Source organism: Mustela nigripes, chromosome 15, assembly GCF_022355385.1.
Source record: "Mustela nigripes isolate SB6536 chromosome 15, MUSNIG.SB6536, whole genome shotgun sequence".
NCBI lineage: Eukaryota > Metazoa > Chordata > Mammalia > Carnivora > Mustelidae > Mustela > Mustela nigripes.
The window spans coordinates 66,068,697-66,088,450 of NC_081571.1; the positions used below are offsets into that span (position 1 = coordinate 66,068,697).

Consider the following 19,754-nt stretch of genomic DNA (forward strand, 5'->3'; position numbering starts at 1 on the left):
TCTCTGGGACTGCTCTCGTGCCCTCCCAAGTTCATATACCATCCATGTATGCACTCACTGGTTCCTGATGTGTGTCTCCAACCTCAACCTTACCTTGAATTAAACACGTGTATAACAGTTGGCTACTTGAAATCCCCATTTGCAGATCTAAAGAACATCCTGAACAAAAGTCCTAATTCTCTTCCTTGCCAGTTCCTCTTACTGTATTCTGACACCTTTCAGTAAAGGTTGCCATCAATGAAGGGCATCTTCATCTCTTTGGATGCTCAGTAGTCATCCCAACTACTTTTTCACATCTCACATTTGATCCGTGTGAAAATACTGTGGCCTATACCTTCCAAATAGCTGAAATTCAACCAGTAGACTCCTGCACACTCCATGAGGTCACCTTTGCTCTCTTCTCCACCTGGACTTTGAACACCACAGAGCCATGTGGGAACCTGACCAACAGTTTCCTCTTCAGTGTACCCGACCCTAACAACTTACTTAAAATAGTGGCCTCTGTCATTGTATCATCCTAACTCTGCTATCGTTCCCTTTGTGGAGTTTATCTGCACATTCCATGCCATGGGTGGGTTTCTTTCTCAATGGCTTTGCCTCAAAAGCTTAATCTTCATGTAGGCATGGATTTTTTTTTTCTTTTGTTCACGTCTACATCCCCAGCTCCAGAAAAGAGGCTGGCACACAATAAATGATTTAAAAAACAAAACAAAACCAACAAACCCCCCCAGTTTAATAGGTATAATTTTATTGTGTAGGAGATGGAGGGTAAGATAGGTTTTTGTGTGTTTCCCAAAGCCCTCGAGCTAGAATGGTTAAAAACTAAATCCTAGTTATTTTCAAACAATAACAAAACAGAAAGTGCTGTTTCCTGTTATTCCTTGCTGTGGTCATAAACATTTCTTCACATGGTATTCATGACTTCACAGTCTGACCCCAATCTGTCCTGTGAACCTCATCTCGTATATGAATCACTTTCTTACAGAAGACCTATGTGAACCTCAGCTCTGTTCTAGCTGCCTTTCTCCAAAGAGGTCATGCCCTGTATACTCTGTGCTCTGCCTCCTACTTCTCCCTTAGCCTGGAATGACCTCTCTCCTTACTTCTGGCTAATCAAACTTCCACTGTCTTCTACTCAAGTCAAATGTCACTTAAATCATCAAGTCAGATCCAGTCATCTCAGTAAAAATTAATCTTTTTTTTTCTTTTCAGGCATTGCCAAAGCACTTAGTTTTTATAGAACTTTTGGCTCTTTACCCTATGCATCTTGCTTGTGTTAAATGCAATCAGACGCCTGCCTACTGTCCTCATGAGAAATAACCTGCTTGAAGACCATAGTTTCTATTTAATCACCTTCACATGTTGGTGGAAATGACAGAAAGCCTGTGGGTGAAACTTTTTGATCTTAACACTGTTGCATATACACAGTGTTGAGTTAAATACTGTAGTTCTTTTCACTACCCCATCATCTCCAGTTGTCCCTATTATTTTCAGTTTCTTTTAGACAAAGTTCTTATATGAATCACAGATGAAAGATCATGCACAAATCATTTTTTTTCTCTCAATGGCAAAAAATACAGTTTTAATAATTTTTTTTTTAAATCCATTTTTAGTGACCCTGATACCTGAGAAAATGTTGCTGGATTTTTTTCTGGTCCAGCACAGGACTTTCTAAGTCTGTTAGAGGGATGCTGCCTATTTTGACCATATTATTTCCCACCATGAGAAAAAGAATAGAATAAATAATAATAATAATATTAATATAAGAATAGAATAAATAATAGGATAAATAGAATATGCTTATTTAGAAAATTGACAGTAACTGGCTTTGAAGGAAAGTTGGTTAAGCTGGAGATTCAGTTGCAAGCTTTGCTCCCTTCCTTTCCCCTGAGAAAGTAGACACAGAAACAGGTTCAGGAAGTTTCAGCTCAATGAGTCATGCTTGCAGAGCTAGACCTCATTGTGATGTCTATAGGCTTCATGAGAGGTTCATACCCAGAACAGAGGTAAAAGTCACTCTGTTAAGTGGCTGTGCCTTCCGAGGCCATACACTGCTGGGTGGCATGAGCTACACAGTCAGCTTCCTTGACATAACCACCAAACTGCAGGGAAGAGACGGTGATGCTTTCCCTGTCCTCCATCTTAATGCTGTCATTGTGAGGAAATGGCAGGTTCCTCTGAAACTGGTTTGGAATCTGGAACCAGACTTTTAATTTCTTCCATAGGGAGTCATCTTCACTGGAAAACACATTAAAGGAAATAGGAACTGCCATTCCCATCCTGATTCCCTTGTCATTAGTGCCTCCCACATGCTTCATGACTTTGGGTGTTGCTTCCCATAGATCCTCACCCATAGGCTTGTCACTTCCATTTTGGCAAACCTTCTGCCTTCACAGGTCTTCTTTACAGGAGACTTCTCCCTTGCCTTTTTTGCTCAGGACCTGCCAAGGCCCTGTCTCTACACTTTCAAAGAGCAAGTTCTTTATCATGCCCAAATGATGTGGCTATAGTGCTCTGGACATACCAGTGGACCATCCAGTTCTCTTTTTTAATGTTATTTTGATGCATAAAATAGTAAACTCAAACTTCCCCTTTTTTGACTGGCTTATATGTTACCATAGTGATCAGTAATACAAGTAGCACTTATTTACAACATGTTTTCCAGTAAAATCACATTACTTAAAAATAATGGGAACAGAAGTTGAGAGGAAAAAAAAATGTAGGCAAACATGGGGTGATCAACGATGTCTATTTGGGAGGGAAATTCTCACTGAGACCTGAAGGGAAATAAGGTCTTCCCAGTCTGTTTAATTTTTAAATTCTGTCCCATATCAAGTTCTGTGAATTTTCTGCTTCTATTGATATATTCTTTAACCCATGGGAACTTGGAGTATGTATCTGTGGCAAAGCAGATGCGTTGACGTAGTTAAGACCAAACCTACTTTGCTGGAGATACTGTAAGTAGGTAAATATGGCAAAAATAGAGTTCAGACTAACAAATACTTTACCATGCTAAGATACTTGTATCTATTCCTCATGCACATGAAGAACCAATGAAGGATTCTGAGCAGAAAAGGAACTTAACTATATTTGACATTTGAGAATTTAACGTCGGATTCAGCAGGAAATATAAAACTGTCTAGGGAAGAAATTTGAGTCATGGAGTTTGTTAGAGTAAAAAGTGAAGGGCTCTTTCTTGGCAGCAGATCAGTAATAGTTGTGAGGAGAAGCCCATAAACGATTTCAAACTTAGACCACAGACCCTGCAAAAATAATTTATTAAAGTATTTACTAATCTTAATTTCATTAACTTTTATGGAGTGCTTACTGTAAATCTTGCACCTAAGAATATAGTGTTATTGAAGTGTAAAATGGTGAAGTATTTTGCCTTGTCAAGGAAATGAGGGAAGTGACTGAAGCTGATGAGAAGGAACAGTGAGGGTTCACTGAGGTGAAGAAGCAAAGAGAGGCTATTTCAACTGTAGGATCAGCCTGTGCAATTCCAGTGGCAGGATAGGGCTTGGCAAGTGTGGAAAACTAGTCTAAGTCTAATCGTGACTTCAGAAGACAGAAAAGAGGGTTCATGGTGTGAGGGGAGACTGAAGACAGCACTAAGGACTGGACCAGAAAGATTGCCATATAGACCATGTTAAGAATTTCTCTTTTAACAATAGGATGTGGACATTCAACCACCTTTGCATTGGTTCTACTTGCTTCTCTTGAATGCTTTTAAGAAAGATCGAGGACAAATGTTTTTCCCCACAACCTTGAATTATTTTAAATTAAAGCTCTTTCTGCCTTTGAGAGGAATAGAAAAAAATTCATATTTTGATTGATTTTGGGGAGATGTCAAAAAAAGGTTTCTGGTTGTCCTTGCAGCCTTGTTCTCCCCGTGGAAAGAAAAAAGCTGATGTGGACCCAGGGACCCTGGCATTGATCGGGAGCGGGGGGTGGGGGGTGGGGGAAGAGGAGTGAGGAGGCAGGAGATGTTATGTTGTAATGACTGGGAAACCTGAACAGCATCATGAGAGAAACTAGAGGACCCAGAAGGAAATAAGTGAATGGAGCTTGTGAAATATATTCACTTGCATTAAGACCTTCTCAATAACTCAGAATCACTGATCAGGACCACATATGGGTCCATTTGATTTTTATCCATGCCATGGGATGTACATAACTAATTTTGGCTATCCTTTATGGCCATCCTAGAGCGTGTGCCCCCAAGATCTTTAGCATGCTTTAGGAAGGAAGATTCTCTACATTAGAGGGCTGGAATTAAGCTGGACCAGCTTGAGATTACTAGACCAGAATAATAATTATTCATTTTTTGTGAAGAACAATGAAAAGGCAATGGATACTCTTAATATATTTGTATTTTAAAGCAGCACTCTGACTGCAGAATGTGGAAAACTAGATTCTGGAGAGAATGCACACAGCATTTGCTGACTGTTTTAATGGGCTTGTTTTAATGGTACATCAATTGTGTACCATTGATGTTACAGTAGAAATGGAAAAAATTTGCATATGAAAGGATTATTAGGTCACTTAAAAAACTTATAGCTTATTGATGGGATATTGAAGATGAGAAGTGAACATTGTGCCAAAGGATTCCAAGTCATTAGAAGAGGAAAACTAATCAGTGTGGTCTTCACAAGTTGAAGAGAAAGTTAGAAAAAAAAAATCTATGTTGTCCATCAAGAAGTTGCAAATGTAGGGGCGCCTGGGTGGCTCAGTGGGTTAAGCCGCTGCCTTCGGCTCAGGTCATGATCTCAGGGTCCTGGGATCGAGTCCCGCATTGGGCTCTTTGCTCAGCAGGGAGCCTGCTTCCTCCTCTCTCTCTCTGCCTGCCTCTCCGTCTACTTGTGATTTCTCTCTGTCAAATAGATAAATAAAATCTTTAAAAAAAAAAAAAAAAGAAGAAGAAGTTGCAAATGTAGATCTGGAACAGTTAAAAGTTGGAGGTTCTTGATTTCCATCATTTGCAGAGAATCAACAACAAAACATAATAGAAGTCAGTTAATGGAATTTACAGTTTCATCTAGTATTCAAAGAACTCTAGGATAAATATCAGAGCACCAATTTATGGATGAGAAAAGCAAGGCTCATAGAGTGTAATTTGCATAGGATCTGATTTCAAGATTTATCTCCTCTAATTACTATCATTTTCTGTCTCTCTATGAATGGATGAGGTTGTAAAATGAAGATAAGGATCTCCAGCAAAGGAGAATGAAAAAGAAGACAGAAAACCATTCGAAGAAAGCTGAAAATTGAAGTACTTTTGAAATCAATGGTGGAGATTTGATAGTTTTTTACTATTGGTGTTAATAAAGATTGTTAACCTTGTAGAGTACCCCAAAGATGTGTAGGATGAGGAATTGAAAACAAGTTATTTTTATTATTATTCAGAAAATTTTGTTGAGCAAGTAATCTGTGCCAGGTACTTCTCCAGATGCTGCAAACAGAATAGTGAACAAAACGGAAAAATAACCTTTCTAATAGATTAAATTCTGGTAGGACGTACCACAATTACTAAAGAGAAGTAGTCTCTGGGTGGACACCAGATAATCATGAGTTGAAGTATTCAGAGGAGGTAATGTTAGAGTGGGATAAAGGGAACATGCTTATTGCTGTGCCTGGTGTTAGGAGAAAGGATGTACTATAGAGATTGATGAGATATGTTGATAGCATGTTCAAAAACCAGACTAAGATGGGACTAGATACATTTGAGGGGTCCTTGGATGTGTATGACCTCCTCCTCTTATGCAGCTTCTAACTAACAGGCTAAAGGGGAATTTTTTAAAACTAACATACAATGTTAATTTTAGGGTTATAATGTATTGAGTATACAATTCTATACGTTACTTACTGTTCATCACAATAAGTGTGATCACCGTACAACATTACTAATTAACTAATTCCTGATGTTGTACTTTATATCTCCATGATTTATAATTGGAAGTTTGTTCTTCTTTGATATCCTTTATTTCACCCAGCCCCCCATCAACCACCCCTTGGCAACCACCAGTTCTCAATTTGAGTCTGTTTTTTTTTTTTCTTTTTTTTTTTCTGTCTTATTTGTTTTGTTTTTAGATTCCAGATGTAAATGAAATCATGATCTTTGTCTTTCTCTGACTTATTTCATCTTTGTATAATGCCCTCTTGCTCATCCATGCTGTTGCAAATGGCAAGATTTCATTCTTAATAGCTGAGTAATATTTCGTTGTATATATACCACATCTTTATCCACTCATTTATGGATAGACACTTAAGTTGCCTATATATCCTTGCTACTATAAATAATACTACAGTGAACATTGGGGTGCAAATATCTTTTTGAATTCAGTGTTTTCATTTTTTTTCAGATTTATTTGTTTGGTGGTGGGGGGGTGGTGCAGAGGGAAAGAGAGAGAAACCCTAGAGCAAACTCCCTGCTGAGCATAGAACTCAATGTGGGGCTTGATCCTAGGACCCTGAGCTCATGACCTGAGCCCAAATCAAGAATCAGCCACTTAACCGACTAAGCTATACAGGTGCCCCAGTGTTTTCATTTTCTTTGGGTGAACACCCACTAGTGGAATTACTGGACCATATGGAAATCCTATTTTTAATTATTTTTTGAGGAATCTTTATACAGCTTTCCACAGTGTCTACCCCAATTTACATATCTACCAACAGGGCAGGAGGGTTCCTTTTTCTCCACATCCTCACCAACGCTTCATTTTTTGATTCCAGTCATTCTGACACATGTAAGGTGATAGTTTAGATAGTTTAGATAGTTTAGATTTGGTTTAGATTTGCATTTCCCTGATGGTTAGTGATAGAATGGAAATTTTAAGTACTGGTTCTCTGAATTCTGTGTTCTCTGGAAGAAACTGGAAGGCTTATAAAACACGGTGCTGGATTCACTCCACGTTTTTGATTTAGTAGATCTGGGGTGGGGCCCAAGAATTTTCATTTCTAATGGGTTCCCAGGTGATGCTGAGGCTGCTGGTTGGCGGGTGACACTTTAAGAATAATTGCCTTAAAAATAAGAGTAAATTTTGTAAATAATCAGAATAGTCCAGACCTTTATGACATTCCTGTTCTTTCTCCCAACCAGTCCTTAATCATAGGCAGCCAGAAGCTCTGAGCTAACCTGGGAAATTATGTTCTTATTTAGTTTTTAGAAAGCTGAATATAAATGTTCAACAGGCTGCTTTGCTCGATCCCTGAAGAGGTCCCTATGTCTCATTATAATACAGGCTCACACACATTGCAAAATGCCAGTTTTGCTGCCAAGGAGCAAGTTCTTAAAAGTGCATTTCACAGAATATAGAAAACAACCAATTAAACTTTTTTCACAGCAGGACCTCCCTTTAAAGTACTCTAATCATGAAGAATAACTTGTATTCCTCCAAAAAGTTGGGTTATGACTAATATTAACTTAAGGTGTGATATTTTAACATTTGCTTTCTTGTGAAGTTATTAACTTCGTATTTTTTTAGTAAATGTTCTCATTGCACTCACAAACTGTACCTATTAGAAGCAGCTTGCTCTGTTCAGATTATTCCAATAATGCTCTGGCTGGTCGCCCAATGTCGTCCTCCATTTGTGAATGCTTCCTTGACCCCTGGACCATTTTGTACACATTTCAGTTTTCCTGTTGCCATGTAACTCTGCTCAGATTCTTCTTTCAGGTCAAAGCTTAAATGCTATTTAATTCAGTGAGCTCTCTTATTCCCCTATGCTAGGTCCAGATTCATTTGCTATAGTACACACTGGGCATTGTTTTTTGTTTATATTGAAGAAAAAATATATAAAAACATATATATGTATAAATACAAATATATGTGTGGGTATACATGAAATACACAAAGGTAGACATATCAATATATCTTCTGGAAGTTACTTCACATGTACCCCAGCAGCCATCTACATCAAGAATTATGAGATTACCAGAACACCATGTGCCATCTTGTCTCCCATTAAAGATCTAGACAGGAAGTTTTAGTGTCCCCAATTCCCAATTTAGTGGCACCTGTAGAACTATTCTCTGTCCTTCACTAGAAGGCAGGTCTAGGCTTTCCCCACTATGGATTGCCTGAATCATGGACAACTTTTAGAGAGATTCCAGAGCCCAGCCTCAGCACAAACGTGGGCTTCGGAGTTTACAAGAAAAGTGCATGAAGCTCTTAGAGCCATGGGTACCCTTTTGGAAGATCTGGAGTTTAAGAACTTTACTTTATGGGACTTTTATCGAAGTATGATACTGAATATGTAAAACACCCAGCACAAAACTGGCACTGTGTAAGTACCAATTCTTTTTTCTACTGCTTTCCTCTGTAAAGGGTATTCCTTATTCTTCCATAATTCTGCCAAATATTTCTGTTCTTGTTCTTGAATTCTCTGCCATCCTGTAGAGATGGAAGATATTTTCTTATAGGACATATATAAGATTCTTTTTGATCATGGACTAAAAACATCCACAGTTTTGTCTAGTAAGAGCCAAATATGGTTGGTCAATTTATAGTATCTCCAGCCTTCATAATCTTGGTTGTAGGTAGATATAATTATCTCAGATTTTAGGTGATTCGTCAGGTGGTGAGAGCTCAAACTCTCGAAAGTAGGATTCATACTTAGGTATTTGTTATTCTTCCCAGCCTCACTGCTTCTCTGTACCTTGTATCATATGGAAGTTGGGTGCCCATGAGAAGAAACACTGGACTGAAATCAGGAAAAATAGTCATTTATGTGATGTTCACTACAAATTGATAAGCATTCATGTTTTTAAAAAAGATTTTGATTATAATTGGGCCTTTCCCATTTTAAATTATTTATCTGTGTTGTAAAAATTGAAGCAATGCTTAAATAATCTTGAACTGAAATCAAGTGGTGGTGTTACATTTGCTGTATGAATAGAGCAAAATACTTCACACCTAGAATATTGCGTTTGTCAATTCTATCCTATCTCTGAAGGAATAGAATGATTAGGTGAATAAGTTACATGGGTCCAACCTCTTTCCAAACATTGACTTCTGATGTGTACTCTCCATTCCAGCTCTGTCGTATCACGCCTCTCAATAGAAAGATAAACTTTTAGTACAAGTTGCCATTCAGTCCACAATTTGAACAAAATTGTAGTTGATAAATATCTTCAAACATGCATATTGCTATGTGTGTCAAGAGCATTGTAATTCGCTGTATGTGGTTTTGATGTACTGAGTTTCTGTACCTGAATGTTGTATATCTGTGAGCATAATACTTTGAGAGTGGTTTTGCAACAGTACAAGACTGAAATTGCAAGTCTTCCTGCCCCTTGCTCTGTGTTCAGTTTTCATGTTGAACTGAAATCTTCAAAGTGCCCATGATTCTAGCTTAGTTTATTAAAATTTTGAATGAAGATAGAGATTAAATATGTACAAACACTGTGAAAGAGTTTTATACTCCCCTGATTTTCTAGTTTTGTGATATAAACTGAATTTTATAAGATAAGTATTAGAGTAATAGAAATCTACATGAAAATAGTATTCTTGGGGAATGCAGGAGACTCCGTTAAGAGTTTGCCTTCAGCTCAGGTCATGATTCCGTGGTCCCAGGTTGGAACCTGCGACCTGCCCCCACGTGCACCCCCATGTACATTTTAAAAAATAGTATTCTTTTTTTGAAAATGGTATTTTTAATTATGAAATTCCAAGCCTATATTTTTAAAATGTGCTATTCCAATTTTATATAATTTAGGTTTTCAAAAGGACCAACTGCTATTTTACATTTTAAATTTTCTTGGTGGGACATGAATATAAATAGGATACAACATCTGCAACTTGTGAGCAAATACCGAATGAAGGAATCTGAAATTTTCTGGAATGGTTGATTTGAATCTATTATGAACTTGTTTTTTAAGTAAAAATTCTTAAGATGACCTTTTTTGATTAATTATCTACAAATAGGTTGAAAGAGGGAATGTAAAGCCAAATGATTAAGAGTATTATTGAGAATTTTTTACCTTGCTATTTTTTAATTATTTTTTAAAAGATTTTATTAGTTTATTTGAGAGAGAGAGATCACAAGTAGGCAGAGAGGAAGACAGAGGGGGAGGGGGAAGCAGGCTCCCTGCTGAATAGAGAGCCTGATTCTGGGCTGGCTCCAAGGACCCTGAGATCATGACCTGAGTAAAAGGCAGAGGCTTAACCCAGTGAGCCACCCAGGTGCCCCTGTTATTTTTTATAAGTTACCTCATGCATTTTAATAAAACATGCAATAAATGAATGCCTATTTGGCCTTGATACAAGTAACAGAAAAACTTCAGATGATTCATTTAAATATCTAAATCTCAAACATTTTAGTATGAGAGACCTAACATATGACATACAGGATTCTCAGGATAAGAATGTAAGTATCTCTTGCTAATCATCAAAGTTCAAAATAACCTCATAGGATATTTGATGCACTAATCTGGTTTCTGCTAAAAGTAAGGAATAACTAAAGAAAAATGCCCCCATAATGTGGTTGTATAATTTATCCAATCCATTTCATAGATTTTTACTTAATATCTATTTGGCAGAGTGTGATGAAAAATAAAGACAAGGTTCTTGGCTTCATGGTATTCATAGCTGGTAGGTTATGCATATATGCAACAGAAAATCACATTCATGATTTCAATGTACTTGCTAAATATTACATGAAGAAAATATAAAATAATATAACAATACTCTAACAAGGAACTCCCCAAATATCCTAGAGAGTCAGGCACAGAGTTCTAGAAAAGTGATACAAGATTTTCAAGGCTAGAAGGAATACGTATATATACATATATATACATATATATGCACATCTATATATGTGTATGTGTACATATATGTATGTATCTGTGTACACACATACATACATATATGCAGTGTTCTGAGCAAAGAAATGAGGATTTATTTTAAATAAAGACATGGAGACTGAGGTAGCAAAAACAGAAGAGTTCATTAAATTGAAACTGTTGCACTAGATGGTGGTGAATACAGTGGGTTTGTTTTTTGTTTTGTTTTGTTTCCAATTTATTTATTTTCAGAAAAACAGTATTCACGATTTTTTCACCACACCCAGTGCTCCATGCAATCCATGCCCTCTATAATACCCACCACCTGGTACCTCAACCTCCCATACCCCTGCCACTTCAAACCCCTCAGATTGTTTTTCAGAGTCCATAGTCTCTCATGATTCACCTCCCCTTCCAATTTACCCCAACTCCCTTCTCTCTAACACCCCTTTTCCTCCATGATATTTGTTATGCTCCACAAATAAGTGAAACCATATGATAATTGACTCTCTCTGCTTGACTTATTTCACTCAGCATAATCTCTTCCAGTCCCGTCCACGTTGCTACAAAAGTTGGGTATTCATCCTTTCTGATGGAGGCATAATATTCCATAGTGTATATGGACCACATCTTCCTTATCCATTCATCCGTTGAAGGGCATCTTGTTTCTTTCCATAGTTTGTTGACCGTGGCCATTGCTGCTATAAACATTGGGGTACAGATGGCCCTTCTTTTCATGACATCTGTATCTTTGGGGTAAATACCCAGGAGTGCAATTTCAGGGTCATAGGGAAGTAGGTTTTATGTCAGGTAGGCTCAAGATTTTATAAATCTATCCTAATACCAGAAGGGAGGCAAAGCATATTAAGGAGAGAATTGGCCTGATCAGACGTGCAAGTTTGACTTTTGTCAAGATTATTCTAGGTTCTCTGTAAACAATTGTAAAGTACAATTTGGACAGATTGTAAGATGCCTGAGAGTTATCCAAGTGTAAATCCTGAATAGGCAGTCAGATATGTGTGCATAGGACTTAATAATGAGGTCTCACCTATAGTTAAACTTGGAGTTTGTTGGGATTGTAGGGGAAGAAAAATTTTTGTCTTCTGAGTCCTTGGCTGAGACTCCAGTAATTGGACAAAAAGTAGCAAGAGATAAATAGGAGTTTATTAACATGTTTACATCATGTATAGGTGAGAGATATATAGGGGAAAGTGAGTAACTCAAAAGGATGTCTTTAAGATTCAAGTTTAAATATCATCTTCACAGGGAAAAGACGGGAGCCTTGAAGACCTTTAAGGGGAGAGTCCATGAGTTTTGGGATGAACAGGCCTTTAGAACAGATGGGAGGTGTGATCTTTTGTGATAATTTATGACAAAGCTTTTCTGGGTGTAAGTTGACTTGTAGTCTATTCTGATGAGTCAACCTCCTTTGCTGATAAAACTCACTCTCAGGAAATGGACCTATGACAATTGAGTTCCATTTGGAAAATTCATCCTGAGAAAGGAGGATTCAGAGAAAACCTCTACCATCATTTGCTTTTTTTTTTTTTTTTTTTTTTTTTAGTACCTGCATCTCAAAATAGGCAATATGGCAAAATGTTATATATAGGGCAGTACAATTCTGCTACCCTTCAATATATAGATTGCCTTTTCTTCCATGGAAGGAGATGTGATTCCTCACAAGTTCATTATAGTCTTAAAGGAGAAGAGAGGATAGGACAAAATCCTAAGGAACTCTTATATTTAAAGTTTTAGCAGAAACAGAAAACAGGAAGGGTGCAGAGAAGGAATAATCAGCATTATACACAAACTATGAAAAGTAGAGTAACTTAGAAGGTAAACTGTCTCATGGTTGAGGGCACAGTAAACAGAATCCAGTTCCAGGTTTTGCAAGTGTGAAGTCATTGGTGACTTGGGCAGGAGTAGTCACATTGATTTTATTGGCCTATAAATAGATTGAGTTGTGGAAATTAGTTGTGGAATATAGGGAGAAGAATAATAATTTCAAAGAGGAACATGGGCTTTGGGAGAAATTTTTATGCAAAGTACTAGATTATGGTTTAAGTGAAAATTGGAAGGAGGCACACACAAAGAGTTTAAAGATACAAGGAGGGGCCAGGCACGTTTGGCATAAACAGTTCCTGAGTAGGGAGCAAAGAGGAGATGGAAGTAGTATGGATGAATAGAAGAATGCATTCTGAATACGCACCTGTTATGGAAAAGATACTTCCTCTAGGTGAATAGGAGGAAAAGCTATTAATGGTAGTAGTTCTATATATTTAATGTTTTTGCTTTGGTTCTTCTTGCAAAAGCATCATCATCTTTAGTATGGCTGAACCATAAACAACATGGCTTGTTAATGAGAGATGATGCTTAAAATGTTGTAGTGTGGAAGCACAGTAAAGGAATTTATGTGGGGAAGAGAATAATGATGAAAGTTATATTTCAGAAACATTTCTCTGGCAATGATAGAATGGATTTAAGGTGGTAAATCTGGAAGTAAAGCAAATGGAGAATTTTCTTAAAGATTGTTGCTGATGCTCCTATTCTTATTCTCCCCATTCTTCCCCTTCCCACGCACACAGTCACTTATCTTTCCTCGGGAATCATTCAATGTTTGACTAGTACTGTCTCATGTCTGAGCAGTAGTGATGCTGATAGCAGTGGTTCTGATCCTCTTTATGCTCCCATGTAGGCTCACGTGGGGTTGGCTAGACCAGGACACAGTAGGAATTCTTTATTCAACAACGCTCTCTCAGGGGTGTTCTATCGTTTTGTACCAGGCCCTGAGGTTGGCCTAAAATGGTACACCGAAATGAAAAGGTGATTTAAATAACTCTTAGGTTTTTGTTTGTTTGTTTGTTTGTTTTGTTTTGTTTTGCTTTGTTTTAAGAAGTAGACATAGCCAGGGCACCTGGGTAGCTCGTCCTTTGGCTCAGGTCATGATCTCAGCCAGGGTCCTGGGATCGAGTCCCACATGGGGCTCCGTGCTCAGCAAAGAGCCTGCTTCTCCCTCTCCTGTTCCCCCTGCTTGTGTTCCTATTCTCACTCTCTCTCTTTCTCTCTCTCTCTCTGTCAAATAAATAAGAAAAAATCTTAAAAAAAAATGTAGACATGGCCATTGTTTCAAGATATGTGGTAAGGTGTTCTTAATAACTTACATTTTTCTTTTGAATTCTGTTCAGTATAATGAGATAACAGGTGTTTAGTAGATAATCCCCAACTACTTAACAAAAGAACAAATGGAGTAGCATATTTTATCCATTTACAGTTAGTAGCGAACTTGAGCTCCTCCACACACTTGGCTTTAAGGCACCAAAAGTAAAAACTGAGAATTATACCATTTATTTTGGACTTTAAAACAGTAGAGCAAAGAGTACATATTCCAACAGCATTGCACATAAAATATCTAACCATCCAGGGTTATTTTTACATATCTGTGGTAAACCTTTTTTTCTTCTTCTTCTTCTTCTTTTGGCTGCTAAAGGTATGTTGCTAAGCAGTTTACATTATTGTGCTGGATAATTATATCAAAACTGTCAAATCCCTTGCATGTTCTCATTATGTATAAATTCAACCCACTACCCAAGAAAACCTACCAAGCATTAAAACATCTTTTTAGGGAGCCAATTTTTGTCTTCTGAGTAGTGTCACTTAATCAAAATGTGTTACCGACACTTGCTAGAAAGCTAAGAAGTGGTTTTTTTTCTTTTCAAGATTTTGATTATGTATTTGAGAGAGAGAGAGCACAAGCAGGGGGGTGGAGTAGTGAGAGCAGCAGTCTCCCCACCAAGCAGGGAGCCTGATGTGAACCTAAATCCCAGGACCCTGAGATCATGAGATGAGGTAGATGCTTACCTGACTGAGCCACCAAGGCACATGTAAGAAAGCTAAAACGTTTTTAAATCACTGTCTGGTATGGGAAAACCAAACTGTATCTGTTAAAGCAAGTAAGTAGAGTAAGATATATGATGAGCTGATAAATTTTTATTAACCTTGATTTTCTCGCTGGCCTGGAAAATACTAGTAACATAGAGGTTTACAGAGAAACTCAGAAAGAGGCTCTATCTCCAAGTCAGTTGATGGAAAATCTCTTGCCTGCAATAATAGTCACTTTGTGAAGACTTTTCTATATCCTTTTTCTTTTCAAGATTTTATTTATTTATTTGACAAAGAGTGAGCACAAGTAGGCAGAGTGGCAGACAGATGGAGAGGAAGAAACAGGCTCTCCACTGAGCAGGGAGCCTGATGCAGGGCTTGATCCCAGGACTTGGGGATCATGACCTGAGCCAAAGGCAGCCACCAACTGAGGCACCCAGGCACCCCTATCCTTACTATTTTTTCAGGGGAACTTAACCTGGCAACATGTAACAACAGTGGACCTTCTGGAGAAATGGGTTAAGAATGGCCCTCAGAACACTGGGTGTGGAAAAAACTCCATGCGCAGGGAATGAAATGTATCTCATTTTACCTCCAGTAATACTTCCCTCAGTGAGGTTTACTGTGAAATTACAAGTGCTTGTTGAATGAAATATCTGCTGTACAACATGTGTAAAACTCAGAACTAGTGTTGGATGTTTTGAAACTCTCTGATAATTTCTTTTGGTAGATCACTGGATTTAACTTTAAGTGAAACTATCAATTATGACAATTTGGAACACCAATTACTTAAGTGTTCCAAGTCAGGCCATCTTGGTGCAAATACTGCCTTTGCCATTTATTAATTTTTTTTTTTTTTTGGCCTTGGGGATATATAAACTCGTCTGTCTTGGTTTTGTCATCTATAAAGTGAGACTAATGCTCGTAGCTAACTTATCTATCTAAATATTAGTTTGAGCATTATAAAGCCTGTATGTGTCAGTGGCTTAAATCAAGGCCAACCACATGATAAATAACGTATGTTTCATTATCATGTTTATGCTCCTGTTTTAGTCAAACTTTATTTCTGCTCCATAATTGTAATCTTATTTTAGACCATTTACAAGGTAAGAGTGACTATGACTGAGTTCAGAAATTTTTCTCTATTTTTGTACTAAAGGAGATGAAAACTCCAATCCTTAAAAATTCTTTTTGAATAGAGTGTTAACTAAATCAAATGCTTTTGTAGCTGAAAGTCAGTTCAACTGATGTAATTCAGTTTTGAATATCCTAATGCATTTATCTTGTTTACGAAAGGTTTACCCATGACATATGGCAGATTTGGTCAAAGTAATGGAATAGTCTCATTCTTCTGCAAGACTCTGAATATACACACAGCAAGGAAGGGAGGTGCATTAGGAATCTAAGGACAGAATTCAATGCTAAATAGTAATTGAAAAAGATGTGTTGCTTGGAAACTGCAGAGAGTACCGCTTTGTTTCAAGTGAAGGGTAATACAAATCATGCATTAAAATAGTGGAACCTTTTTAAAATTTCAACAATGCAATTGATGCGAGTTTTAATAAGCTCTGACATATAACTTAGAATAGTGCTTTTCAATCATACAGATGGTTCATTAAGATAACCCACAGCATTGATAGATTTATACTGAGATTTGGTTACATACCTTATGAGGCTTCAGGTTATGGTTGCATAAACTGGACTCAGATTAAGGGTAATGAAATATTCCTTCTAAGAATAATCACCCTTTCAGAAAAAAATGGCAGCTAATCAGAGGTGTCATGCACCATTGAGTTTTGTGCATAGGACTTGCTGTTTAATAACTGTTTGGTGACATTTGCAATTGGATGCAGTTAATAAACAATGTAAGATGCTAATTTGTTACCTGGCAGGAGGAGTGAGTCCTTTTGCTCCCTCCTAATTTCAAAACATCATGACCCTGAAAGTTAATGAAAATAAAGAGATCCACACATTATAAAAATCGTAGTGGCAGTGACTATTCATCCTTTGTTCGGCTGTTTGAGGGATGAAATTCAAATACTTACGGTCAAGGCCCCTGAATTGTGAGGTGTTCACTCTATCATTAGTTTCTCTCTCCTGAAGATTCATTATGGACAAGTCCCTTCCAGTAGTCTTGCAAGTTCTTCCAATTTGAAAACTAATCGATCTGCACATACAACAATTTCTTAGGTCCTGATATTCTGGAAATCCATTCTTCATTTGACCCAAAACTTAAGCTAATCTCTTCTTAGCAAACTATAACCTATCACTAAGCTGCTTGTTTATGTGTTAGTCCTTAGATGTTGGTTTTAGCTCATCTTAAATAGATCATTTTATGTCAATTATAATTTAACAGAGGAGAAAATATTTATTGCATCCTATTGTGTATCTTACTATAGCTTAGTCTATTTTTTAAATTTAAAACCAACTAGCCAACATATCATACATCATTAGTTTCAGATGTACAGTTGAATAATACATCAGTCACATACAACATCCAGTGCTCATCACATCATGTGCTCTCCTTAATGCCCATCACTGAAATACCCCATCTTCCTACCCACCTCCCTTCCAGCAGCCCTTAGTTTGTTTCTTATAGTTCAAAGTCTCTCATGGCTTGTCTCCTTCTCTGATGACTTTCCATTCAGTTTTCCCCCCCTTCCCCTACGATCCTCTGTGTTGTGTCTTATATTCCATGTATGAGTGAAACTGTGTGATAATTACCTTTCTCTGATTGACTTATTTCACTCAGCATGATACTCTCCAGTTCCATCAACGTCGATGTAAATGGTAACTATTCACCCTTTCTGATGACTGAGAAATATTCCATTGTATATATATTACCATATATTCTTTATCCATTCGCCTGCCAATGAAAGTCTTGCCTCTTTCCATAGCGTAGCTATTGTGGACGTTGCTGCTATGAACATTTTAGCATATATATATGCTAAAATGTCCCCACTGAGCAGGGAATCCAATGCAGGGCTCAATCCCAGGACCCTGGAATCATGACCTGAACTGAAGACAGATGCTTAATGACTGAGTCAACCAGGCACCCCTACATTTTAGTCTTTAAAAGTTCACAATGAACTGTAAGTTAGACATCAATAAAATCATTTCTATGGCAATTATCCACTATTAAGATGGGTAGATATGCCCAGAAATGACTTTTGATGGATTTTGTTAACAAGAGATTTGGCATTCTTTTCTCTATTAGTAAAAATAATAGGGTAAAGAATGCATATAAGGGGTGCCTGGGTAGCTCAGTCAATTAAGTGTCCAACACTTAATTTCATCTCAGGTTATGATCTCAGAGTTGTAGGATTAGGCTATGCACTGGGCATGGAGCCTTCCTGAGATTCTCTCTTTCCTTCTCTCTCTCTCTCTCTTAAAAAAAGGGGGAGGGGCATGTGTAATGGAAAGTTGTAACTTTGGTATAAAATTGAGTAAGATTCAGGACTTAAGGGTAATATTAAAAATGGTATAATTAAAACTGTAAGGATGATTATCTCTAAGACAAATTTTTATTACATAAATACAATATGTGCTAATTATATCTCAAAATTAGGGAAAAAATTGAGCTTTATAGGTGACATTCATCATTTCTCACAACTCATTGGCTAGAACCAGTTCAGCCATCGGGATATCAGGAAGTATAACCTATCTTTGTTCTTAGAAGGTGGGAGAACCAGAAATAAAGGTTGAATACCTCTAATAACCACCACTGCTGATAGCTTTTATTCTTACCATTGTCTATAAATAGAGACAGGCAGATGCTTAGGAAATATAAAAGACTTGTTCAAGATTACCTAGTAATTAAACTTGAGAACCAGAATTCAAATACATATTTATAAAGTCTAAATTCAGTGTTCTTTCCATTAAAACTTTGGTTATAACTGTATTCAATCCACATCTACTTCAAAAGTTTGTGTAATTAATTGATAACCATTGTTTTCTATAGAAGCAGACATATATTTTTCTCTTGTTGCAGACTTTCATTCCAGTGGCAACCATTAGTACATACAATAGAAATCTGATGTGTAACAAGTCTTGACTGAAGTTTAAAAAAAAAAGTGTACTCCAGTCTTCTCTTCTAGTTTCAGGCACTTGGTATGATTGTCTACTTAACTACATATTTCAGGATTATCCTCAACTTTTCCCCTAAGGATCACATCTCAGAAATGTGACTTCATACAGTACTTCTTTTTAGAGCTAGTGCTTTTTTTCAGGTGTAAAAGAAAAATTGTACCACACATTTGTTTAAAACTTCAAGAAAGACTTTATTCAAGACTACTGCATTAGGGATCAACCTTGTTGCAATAGAGCAGTAAGACTGATCTCTACTGAAACAAAATATGGGAGAGTTTTAAGTGGGGTGCTAGGGTGAGGATGAGCTAGTGGGGAAATACTGGAGGACGTGAGTGGGGAGGGATGGTCAATTTGATCAGGGCCCTTGTGTTTGGTAGTTGATTATTAAAGTTGGCTTCCCATTCTTCTCCCTTTGTTGATGATTGTGTTTGCAAAGGGTGGCTCTCAGGTCTTTGAACAAGATATATATGAGTTGTAAAACTGGAAAGAGGGTGCAAAAAGATTCACATCTCAAAGGGGTAAAGAATTTATAATTGCAATTTTGTTTTACAGAAAATGCTTTACAGAAAAAGGGAAGTGAAGGGGGCATAGAATTACGAATAAACCTGTCTAGTGTTTAGTCATGCTCAGGGAATGTTAACGTCTTCTTGGTCACCTTTTATCTCCATTCCCTGCCTCTGTTGTCTCCCCATTCCCATCTGTATTTTTCCCTAGGTTCTGAGATGTGTCCTCTTCCAGTAATACAAGTTAAATCATATTGTTCTTTTCCATAAAGAATAATTCTTGATCCTACCCATGCTTAAAATATGTTTACAACCTTAGACTTCCACCATTCCATTTGCACAATATGTACATTTCTTATCCCACCACACTGTTCTTCTCATTGCTCTTTAAAAATACAGTTTCACTATATTTTCACATCCCACGCATCCACTCCTTCAAAAATGGTCTGTCTTAACTGACAGAATGGGAGAAGATATTTGCAAACGACATATCAGATAAA

General features: G+C 37.3%; 1 pseudogene; it reads right to left on the minus strand.

The window, feature by feature from the left end:
• Positions 1-1,928: 1,928 nt before the first annotated feature.
• Positions 1,929-19,754, minus strand: part of LOC132002689 (heme-binding protein 1-like) — a 21,152-nt pseudogene continuing 3,326 nt past the window's right edge.